Here is a 9754-nt window from a genome sequence, read left to right as displayed (position 1 = left end):
CAATAGCGTAGCGGTAGTGACGGTTCGAGCCCCCACAACATCATTCACCATTTTTATTTAAATAAGTATGAAACAATCCCCTGACACACATATATATATATATATATATATATATATATATATATATATAAAACTATAATTTAAGTAAAATGTAATGAAATGGGCCATGTATTTGTGAAGAAATCCGACAGAATAATTTATAAAAAAAGGATTATAATTGCCCATAGCTGAGCAACACTTTAGCAAGCTGAATATGAGTGCCCGTAGGTGAGCAGCACTTTAACAAGCTGCATATGAGTGCCTGTAGGTGAGCAGCTCTTTAACAAGCTGCATATGAGTGCCCGGAGGTGATCAGCACTTTAACAAGCTTAATATGAGTGCCCAGAGGTGAGCAGCACTTTAACAAGCTTAATATGAGTGCCCGTAGCTCAGCAGTGCTTCACCCAGCGTAATATGAGTATTCATAGCTAAATAACACGTTACCCAGTGTAAGCCATTTGCGCGGAGCTGTGCAGCATGCCAACCAGCTTACTGGCGGGCAATATTGGGCAAGCTGTATCAAAGCCGCCCTTACACAGACACACCTCCTAGCCTGTCTAGACAGTAGTAAAATAAAAAAAGCAATGCCATTGGTCGAACCCGGGATACTGTGTACCATAGTCAAAGTACTGAACCACTAAGCCATGACAGTTGTACTGAGAAATACAGTGTTAGCATATATATAGGAATGAATGAAAATAGAACCATGACAAAGCAGGTTTGCTTTAAGCTGATAAATATCCAAAATGGCCAATCACAGATAAGTGTGGGAAAACTGGCATATATAAGCCCCATAGGTGGGAATACACACCATAACTGATTGTGGTACCCATTTGCAGTCAGGATGGCAGGTGCAGGAGAGGGAAATTGCTTTAGTGCACAAAGGTGGGGTGTTGAGGAGTCAAAATATATGGTTTGGCTCCTAGTCCATGATCATGAAGCACAACTCATGCAGGGCCAGGTTCAATGGGAAGTGTATAAGGCAGAGGCGTGGAACCGGTTGGCACATGATCTCACCAGTACCACAGGCATTCCGAGGACTGGTGAACAGGTCCGTCACCACCATGCAGACCTGAAGCGACGTAAGGAGGACCAACTGAACCGTTGGATCCAGGATGCCCACCAAATGCCCAATGCCCCACTACTGAGTAAGTGTCCATGTAATTACGTATGTAAGAAATACTATCCTAGTCTATAGTATGGAGAGGTATGTTCCAATATTACTTCATTTATATTACAGCTGCAGGTGCTCGTTCCGCGAATTGGCGAACCTATGCTGATAGGCTGCTGAGGTTGCACCACCAGGCAGGTTAGTAATTATTTAGCTGGTATTGTTATAGAATATAAGTAAGACAGACTGTAAAAGAGTTCAGTCTTGTAACTCAGTAATAAAGGTGAAATAAGCCTAGAATAAAGATTCTGCTAGTATTGTAAGATTAGATAAGTGATGCCGCCTGGAAAAGAGTGTATTGCAATCCAGTAATAAAGATTAAACAAGTCTCAAATAGAGTTTCCACCTGTATTGTAATAGCAGATAACTGCTTCAGCCTGAAAATGAGTGGTAATCAATCAACAAAGGATAGACAAGTGTCGAATACATCCTAGTAAATTCTGCCATATGAAATAAGTGAGTCAGCTGGAAAGGATTGTTGTAACCCAGTAATAAATGTTAATAAAGCCTAGAATTAAGTACCATTCTGAAATGTAAATATAAAATAAGTAAGAGAGTGTGAGAAAGACAGTTTGAAGCTACCAATAAACCTGTAATGTCTGGAATAAAGGTATACTGCAGTCACTACATAATGAAATGAATGAGACAGCCACAACCAAAGAGTGTAATGTCTTAAATAAAGTACAGAACCTGGACTGTGTCTGTCCCACAATTTGGATATGTTGCTGTACCCTTGCATTATGGAGATAGTATGGTTGTATGAAATGCTGAACATCCACAGTTGTCTAGACCCATATAAATCAAATGTAGCAGGATGCTGTACCTGAACACAGCCAGATATGAACATATATGAATAAAAATGGAATGTATATTAATGTAGCAGTAACATCCCCATCACCAACATTCCTAAGGTTACATACAGGAAATTGTACTAATACATGTAGGGGATATATATTTGAATCTACTAGGAATGTACAGTATATGTATAGGTAGTGTAAGTTGTTAATGTAATATTTCCCCACCCTACCCTATTTTCACAAATAATGCCATTCCACACCAAACTGGGTATGTGTATTCACAATTAATTCCCATGGACATTTGTCCTGTTGGTTCATACATATCTGCATGTATGTTGATGCATGTGCCCTGTTCACATATCCAAACCTGATGGCCTGTTGCCACCAATCAACCCAGCATGTTGTTGGAATGTGCACTGTTGTTCTAAATATGCATGTGTTATGCTTGCTGCTCAATGTTCGGAATTCATGGATGTTTGGTTAATGAGAATACTGATGCATGCTGTTACAACTAATTTTGAATGGTGTTGTTTGTTACTAACCCAAAATGCCATAAAATACTGCTAAGCATAGGACAACAGGGAAGGCGGGTTCCAGCAGACCCACCTCTCGCACCTCAGCTGGCGAGTGCACCAGGCACCAGTGCCCAGGCCAGGACCTCCTCCTCTGGTGGCCCCGTGCCACCTTCGGGTGGAAGCACTGCAGGGGATGGGGCTCATCCCCCTTCTGCAAGCATGGCCGGAGGAGAGCCTCCACTCACCCTCCATAGGGTCCGGTCTGTGGTGCATAGTGAGATCAGGTGTTCTGTGAATGATCCCCTACGCCAGCTCGAGGCGAGAATGGTGCAACTCACGGGTGTGCCTGCCCATCCTATCCAGCCCCCAGCACAGCCCCGGCCTGGGCTGTGAAGGCGCAGTGGTAACTGCCCATGGGTGGGGATCTCAGTTCCACTGTTGCCATCTGTGGGCTCATGGGCTCGCAATATCCAAACATCCGTCCCCGTCAATTGTGTTTACCCCCCACATGTGTCATACTCTGCCCCTGTATGCATCTTGTTTCTCTTGTCTGTTAACCTCCCCAACCTGCCTCCCCAAATATACCTACTTCCTGTACCTCACATTCCACTCTCACCTGAAAAAAAAATAAATAAAAAAAGGGCACTCTGTTCCCACAAAAAAATTACGCCCCAATACATAGCTGCCCAATTCGCACACATGTCCGCTGGACATGTAAACTGATAATTTTATTTGGCAGTACAACATATTTTGTTGTCCTCACCCCTCTCTCAGGGGTGGAAGGTTTCAAATTTCACACCAAATTTCAAACATGTGCACAGCTGTTGCTGATAAAGAAATGTGCAGCTATGGACCTTCCCTACACCCATCCTGCACATCCCAAGCTGGTTTCCCTACAGTCTTTCCCTCTTTGTGCCCCCTTGTTCACCACTTTCCTATTTCCCCATTTTCTTTTCTTTAAAAGAAATTAGCATGGGTGTTAGCGGGAGTAAGCACTTTTAAGCAGTAGTCAGCGGGTGTGTGCTTGTGTAGGCTTAGCTAAGCGTAGATAAGTGTAGCTAAGCATCGCGCAAACTGGCGCAAACCCACTTACAACTGCTTAAAAGTGCCTTAGTCACTCTGTATGACAAGGCCTGTAGTCTGCTCATCAGCAAAAATAAAATACCCCTGTCAGTCTCAAACCCCGGACCTTGGGAACACTAGTCTGCATGAATTAACACTGAGCCACAGCAGATATACAAGAACTTGGTGCTGAAAGAAATATATCATGAAATACAAGGGGTGAATGTAAAGGGAAAATAGGAAGGCCATTACACAAAGCTTGTTCTGTGTATCTTTACTGGCAATTCTTGTGGAATTGCATTACATTAGGGTGAGAAGAGAAACAGCCATGCTAGTAGGTAATAATGTTACAGTAGCACCTTACAAACCCCACACAGTATCAGAGCAGGATAAACACCACCATATTTGAATAGGTAAGAGGCCAGACCTCCCAACTGTGACTGATTTACAGGAATGTCCCTGATTTGCAAACAACTGTTACCTGTGCCCCACTGACTCCCTGTGAAATGTACTAATAGTAGGCAGAAAGGTGGGGAATCCCATGTAATGGTAACTGTCAATAAGTTAAAGTAGACACTACTTGCATGTCAGAAATGGTGTAGTAATACATATGCTCAAAATACCCCACAGTCACAACTGCAGAATATCTGAAATATATCATGGGTGTATCCCACTGATATGTACCTTTCCCTGAGGCTGGTCAAATATATACCTGAGAGTATCTGAGGCCTGCAAGTGTCAGAAACACACAGGCATATCAGCCTGTCTGCTGTTACATACTCTGCGAATAGCTGTAGAATTACTTCCACAAGCATGCCCTTATGAAGGAGTACAATACAGAAATATCAAAGGATGTAGCCATCTAACATACTAATGACAGTAAAGCAGTTCACAAACACTGCATGTGCCTGATATTCATAATTGTTAGTACAATATACTTAGTTGTCCTCACCCCTCTCTCAGGAGTGGAAGGTTTCAAATGTCACAGCAAATGTCAAACATATGTACAGCTATTGCAGTTAAAGAAATGTGCAGCTATGGACCTTCCCTACACCCAGCCTGCACATCCCTAGCTGGTGTCCCCACTGACTTCCTGCTTCCTGCTTACAACTGTTTAAAAGTGCCTTATTCACTCTGTATGACAAGGCCATAGTACTGCTCAGCAGCAAAATAAAATACCCCTTTAAGTGTCAAACCCCAGACCTCGGGCTCACCAGACTGCATGAAGTGCCACCAAGCCACAGCAAACATATAAGAACTTAGTGCTGAAAGAAATATATCATGCATTACAAGGAGTGAATGTAAATGGAAAATAGGAAAGCCATAGCAACACATTCCAGTAAAGACAAATATCAGGCATTCAAGGAGTGAATGTAAAGGGAAAATACAAAAGCCATAGCAACACATTGCAAGAACTACTGTTGTATGCCAGTTAATCCTCAAATCCCACAGGTAAGTACATACTCCCATGTAAACAGTGTTAGCATTAGCAGGTGTGAGTTGACATACACACTGAGAAGAGTGAACTGGAAGAAGCAACAGTCAGGTTTCAGTACAACATGCATTTCAGTGGCTACAACACAGCGTTAGATATGAGATATACCAACCTTCTGACTCACACAACAGGGTCCACAGCAAACCAGCATGGTCCCCACCTTGCAAAACTGAAAGGCCTACCCCTACCTAACCTATCATTTTATAGCAGTGTCCTGAAATCACAGTGAGAACTGCAATTACCACACAGCAGGCTGCATGCAATTACTAAATGCTGGCCACCAATTGGTGCAGAGGCCATCACATGCACATGTGCAGATACCTACAAAAGCAGCCTGTACTGCCAGTCCACACATGCAATAATATCATTGCAGCAACTGGAGGGAGAGAGAGACAGAGAGAGAGAGAGAGAGAGATAGAGATAGAGACAGAGACAAAAAAAATAAAAATAAAAAGCAAGCCAGCCAGCAAGCAAGCCAGCAAGCAAACCAGCAAGCCAGCAACCCAGCAACTCAGCAAGCAAGCCAGCAAGCTAGCAGAAAAAAGCTGTCAAAGACAAAGGTAATGTAAACTACATAATCTAATAATCTACATACTGTGAACCCTCCATATGTGCTAGCAGTCTGTATCTATATGTATATGCAGATGTGCATAGGGCAAGGGTCATACTGCAACTGTTAGTGAAGGCTGGACATACATATGTAGTTAAAGGTTGCTATGTGCACATATCAATGTAGGTTGTAGTGTGTGGCATTGAAAACAGCATGCAGTGCAGGTATATGTCATGTGGTGGTGAACTTCTGTGGGACTGAGCCAGTGAGGCCTGCTACAGCTATATGGCCTGAGGACAGCATAATGCATTGTGCACAACACTGTACAATATCATTACAGAATGGTATGTCTCACAACTGTTTCAGAAGTGATATTCCCACCATGAAAGGTGGGAAGTCTATGTGACTACATGTGCATGTATATGTACAGCAATGGATGTTTAGAAGTGTGTGTGTGTGTGTGTGTGTGTGTGTATCTATATATATATATATATATATATATATATATATATATATATATATATATATATACACACATATATCTATCTATATATATATATATATATATATATATATCAATATATATATATATCTATATCTATATATCTACATATCCATATATATATATATATATATATATATATATATATATATATATATGTACATAGAGAGGTATGTACAGATAGTGATATATAGATAGATAAATAGAATATGTATATACATATAGATATAATAGATACATACATATATAGATATATATGTAGATACATACATATATACAGATAGATATGAATGTCTATAGATATGTATATATATATATATATATATATATATATATATATATATATATATATATATATATATAGTGTGTGTATATATATATATATATATATATATATATATATATATATACACATTATATATATATACATATATGTAGATATGTATATATACATATATATATATATATATATATATATATATAATATGTGTTTATATATATGTGTACATATATATATATATATATATATATATGTATATGTGTATATATATATATATATATATATATATATATATATATATATATATATAAAGAGAGAGTGAGATAGGGGGACATGGGGGCAGATGTACTGCAACAGGTGCCTGGTGACCAAGGCATGGACTGAACACCAGTGTTGATGCTGCAGTACCATACCCCATTCCAAAACATGTTACCCACTAACTACCACATAGGTGGTTGCCCGCCTACCACTGGAGGTGTCAGAAGGGAACATGGGACACAGGTGTACAATAGTCTCCCCTTTGATATCTACAGTGGCACACTAGTCTTGTAATCCCTGTGCATGGTACATGTCATCACAAAAGGTGTGTCAGCTAGGGAAATGTAAGTCAGTGTACCCCTCTATACCTCACAATGTCCTATGCAGTATGCACCTCCCATGAGAACTACAACAAGTGGAAAGTCCACAGACATACCTACAAAGACTGATAATGCCCTCAAACACATTCCCTATCCAGACTGACTCTCAAAGACACAGCTAGAGTGCCTTGCATACTTCCTACACAGAGGTTACAACTGCTGGACATACACAGTTATGTCACACCCATACCAGTTGGCCAACCACCATGGCAACACCTCACAATCCGTCCAGCCTACATGACCTAGGGCCCTAATCCTTGTCACCACACTAAACAGTGCATGCTGGAGGTACAGGTTTCTATACACAAATATGCCATACCCTGGAGTAAACCACCTAGCATTAACAAAGAAGGCTCCTTATTAATAGATGTCATACATACCCCTGATGAATGTTATGGAGATAGGTAATATGCCCTGTGAGTCACCTCTGTGTAATTGTTTCACAGGAGCAAGTAAAATCACATTACATGTGTCCCAAAGAGCAGGGTAGCATATGGCTAGGCTGCCCTAGGCCCAGGGCCAATAGCATAGTACCTATCTATGACACAATGCACACACACATGTACTCAGTGCAATACCAGCTATGTGACATTGAATGAGTGTGACACTGATTGTGTGCAAAGTCTGTAAAGGTGTGATAGCTTAGTGTGAGTTTGCGTCTGTCATGGTAGTTGGTGTCCTTGGAGTGAGGCCTGAAAAAGATGCGTCAGTTATCGGGATGCAAACGTAGATTGGCATATGTTGTGCCATACTTCCCTGTGTACGACTGCGGTGTCCCATCATAGGCAGAAGCAATACATGTATGCTCAGTAAGTGGTACTGCTGTTGAATCCAGCTCACATATGAACTGTTGTACTACCTGATATTGTAGGCCTAAACACTACAGTATGGTGTATGTTCACATTCCCTGGTAACACTGTCTGGTGTATTTCCTGTAGTCTGAACAGATTACATACCTCATGCATAAGTATCTGTAAGTAGGGGCACACAGTACTATAAGGTACACAGTTAATGCTCATCTGTGTTGTCATACATTTGTGTGTTGTATGTATGTGTAATGTGTGTGTAATGATACCTGTACCATGGCTGCAATCACATGTGTGTTACAGGGTATGTGTGTGTACCTGGCAGCATGTATACTCTGTGACAGCAGTATGCTGGCTATAGTAACAACTGTGCACATATGTCAGGTACGGGTATGGCATCAAAGACTAGGGTGGATTACCGTTGAAACTGTAAATGTGCATTGCATTCATTGCACAGGATGACAATATTCTTCATCCATTAGCTTGATACATACCCCCAGTGTGAGGTTGTGCATTGTATCCCACACAGTGTGGCGAGTGCTTGTGTATACTAATTTGTTGTATGGAGTGTGGCAGGCACTGTCAGACAGTTGTGGGCTGAGCACTGATATGTGGTATCGAACATGTGTATCCCCTGATAGACAGACAGATGATATATATGGCAGTTAAGTGATATCAGTACATTAGAATATTAAGTGTGCCACATGACTTGCTCACATATTTTTCTTTTCCTTCCAGGGTGGTGGTGCATCAGCCAAACCCACCTTATACAGCAGCAGAGGATCAGAAGATCCACCAGAGCCTCGTGAATAATTACTGTGTGCTGTGTTCCAGGACCAGCCAGAACCAGCATGAGAGGGCTGCACTGTGACAAGATCTTGTCCGTCGGGTAAATGACATAGGCATGCATAGCCGGACATATGAGCAGGTACGCCATCACTGCAGTGATTTAATTAGACATGTCTGGCAGCGTACGTCTGATATCCACTGACAACAACTTGCCACAGGTGGTGAGGTACCTATCCACCCCCCCTCACCAGTGTGGAGGAGCACCTCCTAAGTGTTGTGGCTCCAGGCCAACAACAGCAACATCCACAAACATGTATCATCATGGAGGCTGGAGCCACCCAACATGTTGAAATGGAGCGTGCAGTAACATGCCATATCTGTAGTTGACTGTTCTCTGTACTGGTAGTTTATGCGTGTGCGAGATGTGTACTGTTTGTGTAGCTGTTAACCTGCCTATTCTTCTGCAACATTGATATTCTGAGCATAATCTGTACACCTGTGAAAGCCACCTGTTGTACTACTGTACTTTATCATACTCACAGTATCAATGGCACAGTTGTGGCCACTGGCAATCACTCTCATATTTTTGCAGGTCCCTCTGGAGTGACAGCAAGGCAGCCAATCCATGCGGGTGAGTGTGTAATAACAATACTATTGCTAATGACATGTGCATGTCATATGGAGGTGTAGTCTGTGCACATGTAACACACCTACGCATAATGCATGCTGTGCATGTTTGCTGTGAGACTATGCATATCCCATTATTCTCAATAGCTGCCTCACTCACATGCAATACACAGAGCATGACACACATGTGTGGCAACAAAGTACTGGACATTGTATAGGCATACCTGATACACATGTACACAACACACACATGTTTGGCATACACACTACACCTTAGCCTGCTACACATGTCCAATTATGACACCTGCTGTATGGCCATCCTTCAGTATCCCACTTATCATCTACACAGCACACATAATATACCTGAGGGGTAGAGGCCTATCATGTCTTTGTGCTACAGTCTTGAACAAATAATACATTCATGTTAGGCAATGCTCACTATTGGCCACCTTACAAACCCATGTAACAAGTGGCTGTGTAATT

Source organism: Protopterus annectens, chromosome 5.part0, assembly GCF_019279795.1.
Source record: "Protopterus annectens isolate FY-2018-M chromosome 5.part0, PAN1.0, whole genome shotgun sequence".
NCBI classification, from domain to species: Eukaryota; Metazoa; Chordata; order Ceratodontiformes; family Protopteridae; genus Protopterus; species Protopterus annectens.
The sequence above is the reverse complement of the archived record's forward strand: the minus strand, read 5'-3'. Positions refer to the sequence as shown.